Source organism: Amblyraja radiata, chromosome 10 (genome assembly GCF_010909765.2).
Source record: "Amblyraja radiata isolate CabotCenter1 chromosome 10, sAmbRad1.1.pri, whole genome shotgun sequence".
Lineage (NCBI taxonomy): Eukaryota > Metazoa > Chordata > Chondrichthyes > Rajiformes > Rajidae > Amblyraja > Amblyraja radiata.
Window position 1 is genome coordinate 26585801 of NC_045965.1, and position 17726 is coordinate 26603526.

Genomic DNA, 17726 nt, shown 5'->3' on the forward strand with positions numbered 1-17726 from the left:
AGTATTTGAAATTCAGTGAAATAGTATTAATCGTGAGAGGCCCATAGAGCACGTAACAGGCCCTTCTGCCCATCACTGACTGCCAGCAACCACTTAAACAAATCCTACACAAATTCGATGTTATTCCCATTCCCACCAACTGCCCTCAGTTTCTCCCACCCGCCTTCACACTTTGGGCAATTTACATTGGCCTGCTAATCATCTTTGAGATGTGGGGTTAAACTGGAGCACCCGGAGGAAACCCACACAGTTACAGGTAGAACGTGCTGACTCCATATAGAGGACACCCGAGGTCAGGTCCGAACCCGGGTCACTGGCTCCTTGCCACTGTTGTCTGTGTAATGAATGAGATGGAAAGTGTAGCAACTCTATATTCATTAGTTTAGAGATACAGCGTGGAACCAGGCCCATCGACCACCAAGTCTATGCCAACGATCGATCACCCATACACTAGTTCTATGTTAACCCACTTTCTCACCCTACACACTGGGTGCAATTTACAGAAGCCAATTAGTCAACAAACTTGAACGTCTTTGAAATGTAGGAGGAAACCAGAGCACCCAGAGGAAGCCCACGTGGTCACAGGTAGAACGTGCAAACTCCACACAGACAGGTCAGGATCGACGCAACCGCCTTTCCGCGGCCTGTCCTCAGCCTGACCACCATTCCATGTCTTGCCATGCACAACAAATTGTGTTCTGATGTTTCAATCTGAAATATCAGCCATGCCTTTGCCTCCACAGATGCTGCTCGATCCATTGAGCACCTCCAGCAGTCTGTTATTCTTTTGCCCCAGATTCCAGCATCTGCACGCTCTTGAGTCTTGTGACTTGTGCCAACAAATTGGACATTGAATTACCTATGTTGCAGCAGCAATCAGCTGGCTGTGTAGTACATTGGATGTCCTGGAGTCATGGAAGGTGCTATACAAATACAAGTCTTTCTGCTTCTTATTCACATCCTTCCTTTAATAACGCCTGCAGGGCAGACACTACTGTGTATTGAGGCTCACATGAATATTTTACTGCTATTTATGTGTTACGGTTCATTGATCCTCTCAACTTGAGAAGCAGTGACTCATGCAAGTGTAACTAATTGTTTATTTTCGAAAGATCACTTCAGATTGTCTAGTAATATTGTTCACCCTGTATTTAACACACAGACACTGCAGTTAAAATCAAGGTGCTTATTTTAAAGTCAAACAAACGGCTATAGGCTAGAAGAACTCAGTGGGCCAGTTCTCCCTCTGGAGGGAGATGGATAGATGGCGCTTCGGTTCTCATCACTCCTTCAGGCTGATAAAGGGTCCCGATCCAAAAATTGTCCATCCATTTCCCTCCACAGGTAACTCTAATTTCACTGCACCAATTGGTGTATGTGACAATAAATGTCCCTTGCCCTCTGCCCTTTGCCTGGCCTGCTGAGTTCCTCCAGCAGTTTTTTTTCGCTCAAGTTTCAACAAGTCCTTTGTGTCTTTATTTTAAATTCAATCTCCATTATTTCAAAGGCTTTCAATTCATTAAGAATTCATAGGAGCACATCCCAGCGTACATGGAACAGTTCCAGTTTACTTCTGTTCTCACTTCCGTTCCCTAACCAAGGTACCCGAGAAAATCTTGGTCCTCTTAGCTCAACGATGTGCATGGAAAGACAGACACTAATGTGTATTTTACTTCGGAGTCGGGGCCAAGGAAAGAGCGTTCACGTCGCGGCCCTGTTTCAACCAATCTTTCCACCACCACGCACAAGAAGCACAAGAAGCGCAAGACAGACACCATTGTGCAGATGCCGAGAAGTGTGTTCAGCTCTGGCTGAACAACTTCTAATCTTGTGTGGACTCGATAAGAAGAAGAGAAGACTTCGGAGTCACGTGAGTGACTACGTGAAGAACCCGCTCAGCGCGCATGCGCGGTATTAACGCCAGCAGTGCAACAGCGGCTGCAGCGGGATTTAGGCGCTCCCGCTACAGAATGAAACGGACCGTCAGGTGAGTACCCTGAGGTCGGGTTTCTATTACAGGGGAGCCTTTTTCTGCTTCTGTTTTACAGGCAGAGAAAAAGGCTCTGGAACAAAACTGTCCCCCGTTCAAGGAGGAACGTTTTTCCGTCGGGGAGGGGGGCAGCAACAGGCGGCAGGAGCGTTTACCCGGTGTTCCGCTATTCCCCGACACCGTGCCGAGCCCAGCCCGCTAGTACCTGAGCAGCGGGCTGGATGCATAGCCACCCAAAGAGGCATCCGGCAGGTGTTCCCGATTTCGGACGGGACGTCTCTCCACCCGCACGAGGGGAGAGAGAGCCGCCTGAGTCGCTGGAGCGGCTCTCGGAGCAGGTGCCTGCGAGACGCGCTGCTTGAGGGGCGCTCTCGCTTCTACAAGGCACAAAAGCTCTACAAGAACCTGTCCCCCGCTCGACTCCAACGGAGGAGCGTTCCATTGCAGGGGGGGGGGGGCAGCAACAGGCGGTAGGAACAATTACCGGGCGCTCTGCTATCCCCATCACCGTGCCGAGCCCAGTCTCGCTAGCGCCTGAGCTGCGGGCTGGATGTTTAGCCATCCGAAGAGGCATCCGGCCGGTGGCTTCCGACTTGTCGGTGGGGACGTCTCTCCACCCGCATGGGAGAGAGACAGCCGCCTGAGCCACTGGAGCGGCTCCTGGAGCAGGAGCTCCTGCGAGACACGCTACGTGAGGGGCAGTCTCGCTGGAGGGTTCAGGCATACCCTCCACAGTGCCTAGGCACTGCCCATCGCTTCCACCTTAGTGTGGTTAGCTTTGGGGTGACCAGTGGCTGGGCTGGTCATGAAGAGGGGTCATTGGCTGAACAACATCGGGAGTATGCTTGAGGTACAGGATCAGGAAGAGCTGCTGGGTGTGTCCGCTATGTGGCTCCACCACTAGCGAGATGGCTTTTCAGTCTCAACTGATGGCCAGCTTACTACCTGTTCTTTTCAAAAATCTCCAAGACAGGTAGTCATGAGGCGTTGGATTTCATCACGCTTCCCCTAAATTGCATTTACTCAAAGTGGCCACTATTATTGGAGGGTACATTGAGCATCGCTTTAAAAAAGCCAAAATATCAAAAAATTAATTTGATATCCCTGACGTCGGCTATCATTTTCGCATGCTCTTTCCAGAGAGTCACGGTAGTATGGCAAAACACCTGACCTACTGTTCGCAGTGCTCCGCAACTTCTCAGGAAGTTACAAAACCTGCCCTCAAAAAACGACAACCTCACAAAAACTGGACGAAGTGTCCAAAATATCGGCGCAAGAGGGCAGGGTCTGGAATGAGCACCACACGTAAACCAGTCAGCAGTACCTCTAATGCGTCCACCAGGAGGGTCCACCTCATGGTACTGGTGAAAGCTCGGGGCCTGCATGCCAATCCCGTAAGCCTTTCAGGCCAAGGCCCAGAGCAGGCCCCATGGAAAATGGCCCACCCCCCAACACCACCACCACGTCAGACAACGTGCAAGACTCGTTGGACCGGCAGGAAACAGAAGAATACCCATAACCATGGAGGTAGGTGGGTCTGGTTCCTACCAACATATAGAAAATAGGGGCTTAATACTAACAGGGGGGAGATTACACCTGTTTTAAGAAGCACGGGAGTCTATCACAAGTGATCAGTATATACTCAATAGCTTTAGTGGATACAAAATACAATTCATACTAGAAAAATTGCCACCAGTTCAACATTTACCCCAGAGGGTATTTAAACGAGAGGGACAAGCTGTACTGGTGAGACTAATTACAAAGGGTATCATGGGAAACATGAACCCTTGGAATTCGTATCAAATATTCGTCACTAAACCCAAAAAGATGGTGGATGTCGCATCATCATTGACTTAACTTCACTAAATATGGTTGTTAAGTATATACATTTCAAAATGGAAACGGTTGTTACTGCCAAACAACTAATTTCCAAAGGATACTTCATGGCAAGCATTGATCTTAAAGATGTTTACTATTTTAGTACCATTCACAAGGATCATCGCAGATACCTGAAATTTACCTGGATGGGGCAGCTATGGCAATTTAAAGCGTTACCCAATGGGAAAATAGGCAAGACCATGGAATTGACTATGTTAGCTGTATCAGCTACCAAACAGTTATTCGAAACCCTGGGATTGTCTTACATCCAGATAAATCTAAGTTGAAGCCATCCACAATCATGGACTACTTGGGCTTCACAATTAATTCAGTCTACGTGACTGTAACTTTGCCAAGAGACAAAACAATTGAATTGGCACAATCATGCAACAATTTAATGGTCCACGTACTCCCAACTATTCGACAAGTAACAGAGTAATTGGGAATATGATAGCAGCATTTCCGGCTACACAATTCAGACCTTTGCACTGTCAAAACTTACAAAGAGCAAAGGTACAGGCACCAAAAGGACATACAGGTCATTATGATCGTGTCATGAAGTCACCCACTGAAGCAATATCATAACTACAGTGGTGGGCAAAAAATGTTTGGCATAATTTCAACCTATTATCATCACTAACAAGTAGTAGATGGACTAACCCAGAATCATCGTTACCACTTACACTGGGCATTAATTATCTACAGATGTTGGGTGACTTTTATGGTTTAAAAGCATATGCACAAATATGCATCACTTGCATGTACGGTTACAAATAGATAATACTACGGTGGTAGCCTACATTAACCATATGGGCGGCATAAAATCGGTATCATGCGACAAGTTGGTCAACACAATTTGGCAATGGTGTGTCGAAAGACATATTTGGCTATCAGTAACTTACCTGCCAGGTAAGCTAAATACAGTGGCAGACACCAGGTCACGTAAATTTAATGACAATGGATGTTAAACCCCAAATAATTTGCAAAAGTTATCATGCAATATGGCACGCCAGATATCGATTTATTTGCATCAAGACTAAATCACCAGGTACCTATGTATGTCGCTTGGGAACCAGACCCTGAGGCAGCAGCGGTAGATGCGTTCGCGCTGGATTGGGGAAATTCTTCTTCTATGCATTTCCTCCCTTCTGCCTCATCAGTTGGGGACTATGCACAATACAAATGGACTCTGCTTCAGGTATTTTGATAGTACCCGACTGGCCTACACAGCCATGGTTCCCAAAACTCCATGACATGGTTGTTGAAACTCCGATGGTATCCCCAGTGACCCAGAGTTATTAACACCCAGTGTCGGGCACAAGCCACCCGTGCCATGAAAATCAAACTCCTGGGTTGCAGATCTGCACAAACCACTTCTGAGACTGGGATTATCAGAACAAACCATCGACACCATGTCAGCATCCCTTCGAACATCCACTAAAAAACAGCACTTGTCCAGCATCAAGAAATGGGAGAAGTACTGCTTGGATAAAGGGACCACCTACTCAACCGCTACAGTTACCAACGTACTGGAATTCCTGGTGAACCTTCACCACGATGAAGGACTCAGCTACAGAGCCATCAACACGGCTAGAAGTGCCATGCCTGTCTATTTAAAACCAGCTCCAGGACAACAGGCCATGGGGTCCCACCCGCTGGTGGTCAAACTAATGAAGGGTATTTACAACTCTAACCCCCTAGACCAAGGTACACCCATACATGGACTGTCAGTGTGGTCCTGACATACCTCAGGGGATGGCCACCAGCCTTTGAAGACTTCAAATCACAGAGCTTTGAAGTCTTCACGTAGTCACTCACGTGACTCCGAAGTAAAATAGTAAGATTAAACGAGAACTTACCAGTTTGAAGTTTGATCTGTATTTTATGAGGAGTTACGATGAGGGATTACGTGCCCTCCGCTCCCACCCTCATAATATGGGTCAAACTGATAACTGATGTCTCCTTTTCTTTACTATGTTTACTTCAATAACTGTGTCTATCTGTGATTCCACACCGCTGCTTGGAAGTATGCCGCGCATGCGCGCTGAGCGGGTTCTTCACGTAATCCCTCATCGTAACTCCTCATAAAATACAGATCAAACTTCAAACTGGTAAGTTCTCGTTTAATCTTACTATTATAGACCAACTCAGTGTAATGCACTCAAAAGCATCTAGTCCACCGCGTACTACCTGTCCCTTAACAATCATGAACAGTGTGCCGCAAACCTGCCAAGCAGTTTAACAATTTCCACATGGTCTGCCTGTGCAGAATACACACTGTAACATCAACTGACAAGGCAAACATATCATATGCACAGATTCCGTCTCAAACAAACTCCCCCATAACCACCCAGCCCTCCCCAGCATTTAAATATTGTGGAAAGAATCAAAGATTAAGGTGGCACAGAGGCACAACAGTAGAGTTGCTGCCTCAGTTCCAGATACCCAGGTTTGATCCTGACTGCGGGTGCTGTCTGTGCGGAGTTTGTATGTTCTCTCTTTGACCGCGCGGGCTTTCTCTGGGTGCTCTGGATTCCTCCCACACTCCAAAGACGTACAGGTTTGTAGGTTAATTGGCTTTGGTAATATTGTAAATTGTCCCTAGTGTGTGGGATAATGTTCATGTACAGGGTGAGTGCTGGTTGGTGCGGACTTGGTGTGCCGAAGGATCTGTTCCCGCTATGTTTCTTTAAAGTGTCAAAGTGAAGGTAGATCAGAAGATTTTCTGACACACACAATATTGACACACACAAATGAGTATTGAATCAGATATCGCACACCAACATTAAAGGCATTGCTCGCTCATGTGAGGAAGCTAGAGAGGGGCAAGCAAAGAAGAAAAGAACCGCTGATGCTACAGAATCCATGTACCTGTGTCACCCATGTGGAAACGAACCTCCAAGCCCAGATTGGTCTAATCCGCCACCTAAGTTGTATCACTATAAACTATAAGTTTAGTTTAGAGGTACACCATGGAAACAGGACCTTTGGCCCACCGAGTCCTTGCTGATCATCGATTACACATTCACACTTGTTCTACATTATCCCACTTTCTCATCCACTCCCAGCACACTAAAGGCAATTTTAAAGAGGGCAAATCTTTGCTACAGAGTACCACATCTTTGGGATGCGGTAGGAAACCAGAGCACCTGGAGGAGACCCACGCGTTTACAGGGAGAACATACAACCTCTGTACAGACAGCACCCGTAGTCAGGATTGAACCCAAGTCCAAGGGTGCTGACAGGTTCTACAGCAAGCTCTACTGCTGCGCCACCGAGCTGTCTGGGGGGAGGTGGTAGAAGATTGCTTTTCTAATTGGACAGGGATTATAGTGCCTTTACACAGTGCATTCAGAAATTATTCAGACCCCTTCACTTTTTCCACATTTTGTTACGTTACAGCCTTATTCTAAAATGGATTAAATTATTTTTTTCTTATCATCACTCTACACACAATGCCCCATAATAAAAAAAGCAAAAATAGGTGTTTAGAAATGTTTGCAAAGTAAATATAAAGAAATAACTGAAATATTACATTTACATAAGTATTCAGACCCTTTACAGTATTTTGTTGAGGCACCTTTGGCAGCGATTACAGCCTCAAGTCTTCTTGGGTATGACGCTACAAGCTTGGCACACCTGTATTTGGGTCATTTCTCCCATTCTTCTCTGCAGATCCTCTCAAGCTCTGTCAGGTTAGATGGGGAGGGTCGATGCACAGCTATTTTCAGGTCCCTCCAGAGATGTTCGATCGGGATCAAGTCCGGGCTCTGGCTGGGCTACTCTCTGTATCTCTCTGTACTTTGCTCTGTTCATCTTTCCCTCGATCAGGATCAGAATCAGAATCAGAATGCTTTATTGTCATTGCATGTGTCACATACAACGAGATTACTGTTTAGTCTGATTAGTCTCCCAGTTCCTGCCGCTGAAAAACATCTCCACAGCATGATGCTGCCACCACCATGCTTCACCGTAGGTATGGTATTGGCCAGGCGATGAGCGGTGCCTGGTTTCCTCCAGACGTGACGCTTGGCATTCAGGCCAAAGAGTTCAATCTTGGTTTCATCAGATCAGAGCACCAAACAAAACAACCCTTTTGGCAAACTCCAAGTGGGCTGTCATGTGCCTTTTACTGAGGAGTGGCTTCCGTCTGGCCACTCTACCATAAAGGCCTGATTGGTGGAGTGCCGCAAATATAGTTGTCCTTCCGGAAGGTTCTCCCATCTCCACAGAGGAACTCTGGAGCTCTGTCAGAGTGACCATCGGGTTCTTGGTCACCCCCCTGACCAAGGCCCTTCTCTCCCGATTGCCCAGTTTGGCCGGGCAGCCAGCTCTATGAAGAATCCTGGTGGTTCCAAAGTTCTTCCATTTAAGAATGACGGAGGCCACTGTGCTCTTCGAGACCTGCAATGCTGCAGAAATTATTTTATACCCTTCCCTAGATCTGTGTCTTGACACAATCTTGTCTCGGAGGTCTACGGATAATTCCTTCGTCTTCATGGCTTGGTTTTTGCTCTGACATCCACTGTCAACTGTGGGACCTTATATAGACAGGTATGTGCCTTTCCAAATCATGTCCACTCAATTTAATTTACCGCTGGTGGACTCCAATCTGGTTGTAAAACTATCTCAAGGAAAATCAATGGGAACAGGATGAATCTAAGCTCAATTTTAAGTGTCATAGCAAAGGGTCTGAATACATATGTAAATGTGATATTTCAGTTATTTATTTTTAATTACTTTGCAAAAAAATTTTAAACACTTGTTTTTGCTTTTTTATTATGGGGTATTGTGTGTAGATTGATGATAAAAAAAAAGAATTTAATCCATTTTAGAATAAGGTTGTAACGTAACAAAATGTGGAAAAAGTGAAGAGGTCTGAATACCTTCTGAATGCACTGTATTATCTTGGATGGCAATGTATGAGGAATGATTAGTAAGTTTGCAGATGGCATGCACATTGGTGGTGTCAATGCTTGTCTGAGATAATCAGAGATGGACACAATTGGGGCTAATGCATGCCCAGGAGTGAACAGGTTGATATTGTTTGCTTCGTTTGTGACACCAAAATTCCTACACCAATATTTAACCATCATAGTTAACACCCAACACCAATGTAAAAACACTCATCATTCGAACAGTGATATTGTGTCTTGGCTTCTTTTTACATCAGAGTCTTGAGTTGTCGATCTTGAATGTAGAAGAACTGTTTATTGCTCTTTCTCTTTCTCTCTCTCTTCCAGACCCTGAAAGATAAAGGGTTTAGGACAGTGTGACCTGCACTTAGAAGATGCGTGTCTTATGCACATCTGTGGCATGAGGGCAACATGGTGGCACAGCGGTAAAGTTGCTGCCTTACAGCGCCAGAGACCTGGGTTCAAACCTTCAGTAGCAACGGGTGCTGTCAGTACCGAGTTTGTATGTGCTCCTCGTGACCGCATGGATTTTCACCGGATGCTCCGGTTTCCTCCCATACTCTCCAACAGGTTTGTGTGTAGGGTAGTATTAGTAGCAATGTTACAATACTTACCTCCAGTGGCGCTGCAGTTCTGCCACTGGCTGTGTGCGCGACTTTGGCGCCTTTGAGGGGGGGGGGCAGGATTAAAATGCCATTTTCTCCTGCCTGTCGGAGGCGAACTTCCTCAGGCTGCCAGCTGCTGCAGAACAATCGACCGGACTTCCGTTTTCGGAAGTTAAAAAAAATAGTTGCGGGACAACTTAATCGCTGGAGTAAAATAAAAAGCTACTTCTAACACCCTCAACGCCTACAATGGGACGGATCTCACGTAGGGGACAAAACACGGGGTAAGTCGTCTATTTTACATTGGGGTAAGTCGTATATTTTAATCCAAATTTAATTGGCGAAAATGTGATTTTGGCCCCATATGAACCGGCAGTGTTTTTCCTGCCAATATGGGGTTTAAATTCACCGTAACCGCAACGTTCCAATCCATCGCGTTCCACAAAAACCCACTCGCAAGATGATTTAAATGCCCATTAATTTACAGGAATTAAACATTAAATTCCTTCCATTTGGCCTATAAATTCATGACAATGAGATTTAAAAATCATGTTATATTGTGAATTCTTGTGTGAATGTTATTTGGACACTTAGGCTATTTAAAAATGTTAACCTTTTCTTAAGAAATGAATAGATGTTTAGATCTAGTAATTTACTTTTGTAATTAGCTACAATTAGGTAACTAACTATATACTTTAATTTCAGGTCATCCAAGTAAGATTGTTTCATATTTGTTTCAGAATCCTTCAATCTAAAATAACTGAAAATTTCATTCAATTCTCTTAATTTTTTAAGAAAGTTATGGGCTTTTGACTGTCCTCGATCATTGTGTTAAGTCAATGGAAAAGCAATAGGGAACAAGATGCTAATTTCAGAGTATGAAAATGGCCATAACTTTTTTAATACTGAAGATATGAAAGTGAATTAGGTGTCACATTAAACTTCTTTTTATGCTTTATCTGATGGGATAAAATTATTTTTTAAATCTCAAAATTTTGTAACAATGCTAGTATTAGTGTACGGGGACTGCTGGTCGGCACGGACTCAGTGGGCTGAAGGGCCTGTTACCCTAAACTAAACTAAAGTAAACTAAACCATCCAAAGGAAACATTCAGGCTTGAATTGCCTTCAGTATGCGATTTATTGTCAAACTGTGAGACAGCTAGATAATGGAAATGCCTTGCACAACACAAAGGACCAGTTCCTGTTTGCAAAGATGCAAGTAGCCTCACTTGACATTTGGTCTTTAGAGACATGACAGCAATTATTTGTATTCGCTCAGCGAGATGAGGCAGAGCAGAACATTGACAGCAGCAGATATTCCCACTGCAAGTGAAGTCTGGCTTAAGTAGATCGAGCATCCGTCCTAGTTAAACTCAGTCTCAGACCACAGGACATCACCATGAGGTGAAATTGTTCCTATAATGCTCCTTCAGTGATCATGTGTTGTTAATTGGCATAGTTGTGTGGTGGGGCTGACGGTGTAAGCAGCAGCTCTGTGTGCTGGTGAAACAATACTTTAGTTTTAATTTATTGCCACCTGTACCAAGGTACAGTGTTGCATGCAATCCAGTCAGCGGATTATACATGATTACAATCAAGCAGTCCACTGTGTATACATGTGCAGGAAGGAACTGCAATTGCTGGTTTACACTGAAGATAGATACAAAATGCTGGAGTAACTCAGTGGGTCAGGCAGCATCTCTGATAAAAATAAATAGGTGACCTTTCGGGTCTGAAGAAGGGTCTCGACCCAAAACGTCACCTAGTCCTTTCCTCCAGAGATGCTGTCTGATCTGCTGAGATAGTCAAGCATTTTGTATCTCTTTACTGTGTATAATATTTGTAGGATGAAGGGAATTACATTTAGTGCAAGATAAAGTACAGTAAATTCCGATTAAAGATAGTCCGAGCATCTCCAATGTGATAGATATTAAGTCAGGACCATTCTGTAATTGGTGATCAGATGATTCAGTTGCCTGATAACAGGTGGGAAGAAATTGTCTCTGAATCTTGGGGTAAGCTTTTTAAAGCTTCTGTACGTTTTGCCTGATGGGAGAGGGGAGAAGAGGGAGTGTCAGGGGTTAGACTCATCCTTGATTATGTTGGTGTCCTTGCCGAGACAGCGTGAAAAGTAGATGGAGTCAATGGAAAGCAGGTTGGTTTGCATGATGGTCTGGGCTGCATCGACAATTCTCTGCAATTTCTTGTGGTCTTGGATGGAGTTGTTCCCAAACCATGCTCTGAAGCATCTCGATAGAATGCTTTCTAAGTTATATCTGTAGAAGTTGGTGAGGTTTGTTGGGGACATGCTGATCTTCCTAAGCCTTCAAAGGAAGTAGAGGTGTTGGTGTATCTCTACACCCTAGTTAGCTTGTTGTCTGCTGTACACACCACACTAGGAATCCTTCAGTGATAAATGCACCCCCAACACAGTGGAGGTGAGGGGTGAAATCTGGGTGGGTGTTGGTGGCAATGTTGGTGAATAGGTTACAGGGAAAATTGGTGGGGAACAGGAGTGTTCTATGATCGGATGTGGATTCAATATGGGCCAATATGGCTGCCTTCTGCCATATGGTAACATGGAGCTAAACACGGAACAGCGAGACAGCGTGGATAAAGTCCAGGTGTAGCGTCAATGGAATTCAGATCTAAACTCCACAGGACAGCTGTCAATCTATGTTGGAACAGTGACACCTATTCTTGAACCGCGAAAACATTTCAGAGATAGAAAATGCCTGAGTTTTCAATAGGTGCTATACAAATGACAAGTTGTTACTTTTCAGATTTTGAATACTGCATGTTCAGATGTTTGCAGTAATTATTAAAGGGGGTGTTATACTGTATGCTGAGTATTGAGAAATTAGCTGCTTTGGCACTTAGGCTGCCAACTCGGTTTGATGTGGAGTCCCTGGGTGTCTGTACACATGCCATTCAATGCCCCCACACCACTCGATGACCTCGATCACACAACCCAAATCACTCGACCTCAATCACATGACATTTTCTGCTGTTTTCAAATGGTACTGCATTTATCATAATTGTGCCTCAACAGCTCTGTATCCTGAAACAAACCACCCCCCCCAAAGTTACTTTATTAGGGAGATAAATAATATAGTTTCTATAGGAAGAATAGGAAAAAGTACGTTTAATTAAAAGTTATTTGTGCATTTTGTTTGTTCTCCAGTCATATACTGCAGTGAAATATGAAATAAATGAAATAATTTAATCGAATGTCAAAAGTACACCTCTTAACTTACATACAATTTTGTGGTGATTTTAGAGACCGAGTGAAATTTACCTTGAACCAGAGCTCTGATTCTCACACTGACAAGAACCATGATGCATTCCCTCAATATCCTGCTGTCACAGTGCTCTTTTCATGAGATGCATGCGATGTGATAGATAATTGGGAGTATACGGACCAATGTCTGAGTGTCCCATTCAATACAAGAAGTGGAAGGCTGCTTTGTATGAAGTGGCACTTTTGTTTTGATTTATCAGCTATAATAGCATAATCGATATTATGTCATTTTCTTTCTTTTTAATAGCGCTGATGTTAAACCAAGCCTCCTTCTAATGTGACCACAATAACTCTTACTTATCATAATATCCACTCTGGTCTCCTTTGTTTACCGCGGTGTGGTTGATGCAAAGCAGTGACATTGTAACCCGACCTTAAATGCTTTCAGCCGAACCCTGCTCCCTATCTTAGAGTATCCCTGTTCATCGCATGGTTAAGAGGCAGTGGAGAATGCATGCAAACTCCAATCTACTGCACATGTCATCTGATCTTTGGGCCTTCCACCTGCTCCTTTAGTCATCAAAAACTATCACCATCTCTGCTCAGTGCCAGCATAGATCCAATAGGCTGAATGCCCCCCTTCTATGCAGTAGGCAGTAAGTAGGTCCAGATCCAGCATGCCAAAGACCATTTTAGTTTAGAGTTTAGAGATAAAGCGTGAAAACTAGTCCTTCGGCTCACCGAATCCATGACGACCAACGGTCATCCATACACCAGTTCTATCCTGCACACTAGGGGCAATTTACAGAAGCCAATTAACCTACAAACCTTGGGAGGAAACTGGAGCACCCAGAGAAAATTCACGTGGTCACGGGGAGTATGTTCAAACTCCACATAGACAGCACCCGTGGTCAGGAACAAACCTGAGCCTCTGGCGCTGTAAGTCACTTTTATTATTACAGAATGAAAAAGTGCTGCTGCTAGCAGAGCTGTTGTTTTACAGTGCCAGAGACATGGGTTCAATCCTGACCTCCACAGCTGTCAACTTGGAGATTGCATGTCCTCCCTGTGACTGTGTGGGTTTCCCTCCAGGTGCTTGGGGTTTCTCCCATATCCCAAAGACGTGCAGGATCCAACCCGAGTCTCTGGTGCTGCGAGGCGCTGAACCACTGTGCAGCCCTAATTTATTCACCGTATTTATTTAGCTCAGAGTTTATTTATTTGCATTTTAATTTAAATTTGATCAGCTGCTTCACGGTGTTGACCTTCCCTGTTTGATGTAAACACTGATTCCTGGCAGATTCAGCTTGGTCGTCTGCCCCTCAAATGTTGGTTGAACTTCAGAAGCAAAAAAAGAGAAAAATCACAAAGGGAAAACATTCAGCGGTTTGAAGAATAAGTTTAATTTAGTTTAGAGATACAGTGCGGGAACAGGCCCTTCGGCCCACTGAGTGAGCGCCGGCCAGCGATCCCGCACACTAACACTACCCTAGCTATCCAAGGGACAATTTGCATTTATACCGAGCCAATTATCCTACGAACCAGTAGGTTTATGGAGCATGGGAAGAAATTGGAGCTTCCCAGAGAAAACCCATACAGGTCACGGGGAGAATGTACAAACTCCGTACAGACAGCACCCGGAGTCAGGATCGAACCAGGGTCTCTGGCGCTGTAAGGCAGCAACACTACTGCTGCTCCACCGTGCTGCCCATTTGGTTCTGGTGCTTGGAACAATCCAATTGAAATTTAAAATGATTGCATCCCCTTTAAGCCTTCTTTGTACTTGAATGCAAATGATGAATATAAAATAGACATCTGCAGGTCAGTTTTCCTTCCTTTCGTTGTCCTGTGCAATATCATTTTACTCGGGATCTGCAGATTTTATGGCGACAATAGATATGTCATGCAAACTGCTGCTCATCATAGGTTAAAAATAGCCAATGAGCAGAGCAACCTTCTCAATGTGAGACTAATATTAGAGCGTCTTTTTACTTGCAAATGAAGTTCTGCAACATCTCCCTTTCTCTCTTTGATCCCATTTGACTCCTTGATGAAATGCCGCCGGCTTTGATAAATGGGAATCATGACAGAAATTGGAGAGTCTCTGGAGCTGCAAGGAGTGAGATGATGGCGGCGATGTTGGGGGGGAGGGGGGAAAGTTATTCCACCAGTGAATTAGTTTGTAGGTACGCCGCTGGGGCAGATCACATGATGGGAAAGGACACAAAGCGCTGGAGTAACTCAGTGGCTCAGGCAGCATCTCCGGAGAACATGGATAGGTGATATTTCGTGTTGGATTGATATGACGGTGACTTACTGGTACATTGAAAATAGAATGTAGAACAGTGTAGCGCAGGAACAGGCCCTTTGGCCCATAATGTCAGTGCAGAATATGATGCCAAGTTAAATTAATCTCCTGATTAAGTCTGAAGAAGGGTCTTAACCAAAAACGTCACCCATTCCTTCTCTACTGAGAAGCTGCCTGTCCCGCTGAGTTACTCCAGCATTTTGTGTCTATCTTCGATTTAAACCAGCATCTGCTGTTCCTTCCTACATAAATTAACCTCCTCTGCCTACACTTGTTTCATGTCCCTCCTTTCCCCGCATATCCATGTGCATATCTAAAAACCTCGTAAACACCACATTACTGCATCTGCCTCCACCACCATCACAGGCAGCTTGTTCCAGGCACCCACCAACCTCTGCATGTGCAAAATTTGCATCGAACATCTCCTTTAAACGTTGCCCTTCTCAGCTTAAAACTATGCCCCTGGTCTTTAATATTTGCATTCTGGAATATGATAACTGGAAAATGATCTACAGTTGCACAGTATTCCAAGTGTGGCATCACCAACACCCTGCAACTAGCACAAACCTTCCCTATTTCTAAAACTTCAGACCCTTTGCAATACAAACCCAATCTTTAATTTGCCCTCTTAACTACTTGCTATGCTAGTGCTGGTTTATTCAGAATATAGACACAAAATGCTGCAGTAACTCGCCGGGTCAGGCAGTAAATGAAATAGGTGACGTTTTGGGTCGGAACCATCCTTCAGACTGACCAGTCTGTAGAAGGGTTTTGACCCGAATAATAATCTGGCTTTTGGCTGCTTTTACTGAAGTTCCTTCCCCACTATCCCCAAAATAACTTTATTTCCACCTTCCCAGTTCTGACGAAGTGTCTTCAACCTGCAACGTTCACTCTGTTTCTCTTCCCACATATGTAGCCTGAAGGCAGGGGGCTGGATTCATCAGGGACTGGGCGGTGTAGAAGTGTTTCCAGCATTTCTGTCTTTATTTTAGATTTCCAGCCCCTGCAATATTTTTGTTTGATGTTCACATTGTCTCATGACACTTGATTCTAACAGCCCGCCAGTTACTCCCCAAGTATTTTGGCATTGCTTTGGGTAGGCAGGTGGTGTATTTTAACATATACATTTGTCCTTAATCTTTTACTATTTTATTGCTCATGCTCCGAGTCACAATCAGAGTCAAGAGCATCGATGGAGAAAGATTGTTGAAGACTTTCGGAGAGAAAAAAAGAGAAAGTGAAAGGTAGAAGGAGAGAGAGAGAGGGAGAGGGAGAGGGAGAGGGAGAGGGAGAGGGAGAGGGAGAGGGAAAGGGAGAGGGAGAGAGAGAATGAGAGAGAGAGAGAGAGAGAGAGAGAGAGAGAGAGAGAGAGAGAGAGAGGGAGAGGGAGAGGGAGAGGGGGAGGGGGAGAGAGAGGGAGAGGCAGAAAACCAGTGAAAGAGAAAGAGTGAGTGAGAAAGAGAGGGAGAGAGATTAAAAGAGTAAGTGACTGAGTGAGAATATAGTGGGAGAGAGCAGGAGAGTGAAAGAGAAAGGGAAATAGAATGAGGAGGACAAAATTAGCAATTTATTATCTATTTTGCTCCTTCTTTTACCTTAATACTCTGTGACAAATGAAGGCTACAGCCCAGGGACATCCAAGTACTTCCATTTGCTATTCTCTCCAATAGCTCAGAGAGAATAGATCTTTACCCTCCTGAATTGTCTGCTATTGAATGGAGGTAATATTTCAACACTTTTTTTTAACTAAACAGGCAACGAACGTTTGAGGTACTGCAGAAGACATGAGAGGTTTCCAGTCAGTCATCGGAACTTTGTGGGTAAGACTTTATAAGTACTAGGCTGGTATTTGTTTGTGGAGTCTGATAAACAATAAACAATAGGTGCAGGAGTAGGCCATTCGGCCCTTCGAGCCTGCACCGCCATTCAATGTGATCATGGCTGATCATCCTCAATCAGTACCCCGTCCCTGCCTTCTCTCCATATCTCTTAACTCCGCTATCCATAAGAGCTCTATCTAACTCTCTCTTGAAAGCATTCAGAGAACCAGCCTCCACAGACTCACAACTATCTGAGTGAAAAAGTTTTTCGTCATCTCCGTTCAAAAATGGCTTACCACTTATTCTTAAACTATGCCCCCCTGGTTATGCCTCTTCCAACATTGGGAACATGTTTCCTGCCTCTAGCATGTCCAAACCCTTAATAATCTTATATGTTTCAATAAGATCCCCTCTCATCCTAAATTCCAGAGTATACAAGCCCAGCCCCTCCAATCTATCAACATGTGACAGTCCCGCCATCCCGGGAATTAACCTCGTGAACCTACGCTGCACTCCCTCAATAGCAAGAATGTCCTTCCACAAGTTTGGAGACCAAAACTGCACACAATACTGTTGGTGTGGTCTCACTAGGGCTCTGTACAACTGCTAGATGCAAATGTTAGCTGCACTAACATTTTTAATAGCAGAGACCTCCCAGGAGATGGCCATTTTGCAGCGTACTCTCCTTCCTCTTCATGGACTTGTGACACACTTCCATGGACGCAAACAGTCCGGTGCTTCCAATGGGCCACTTACAAGACCAGGCAATGGGTGTCACTGGATCACCCTGTTCACTTGAGCGGAAATGGACTGAAATCCAATGGCTGGACCATTCACAGTGCATGAAGGGCTAGTTGTGAATCAACAGCCAAGTTATGCTTCGCTGTCTTTTTCTTCCCAACTTGCTGCGAGCTGAGTTTGTGGCATGAGCTTAGATTAGTTTTATTCCCATCTTGTCCTGT

At 44.6% G+C, this 17726-nt stretch overlaps 1 long non-coding RNA gene across 1 annotated transcript in view; it reads right to left on the bottom strand.

The window, feature by feature from the left end:
* Window positions 1-9004: 9004 nt before the first annotated feature.
* LOC116977715 overlaps window positions 9005-17726 on the bottom strand; it is a 117683-nt gene continuing 108961 nt past the window's right edge. Inside the window, exon 3 of the long non-coding RNA XR_004413285.1 lies at window positions 9005-9114. This is a non-coding gene — a long non-coding RNA (uncharacterized LOC116977715). The remainder of the gene's footprint in view (window positions 9115-17726) is intronic.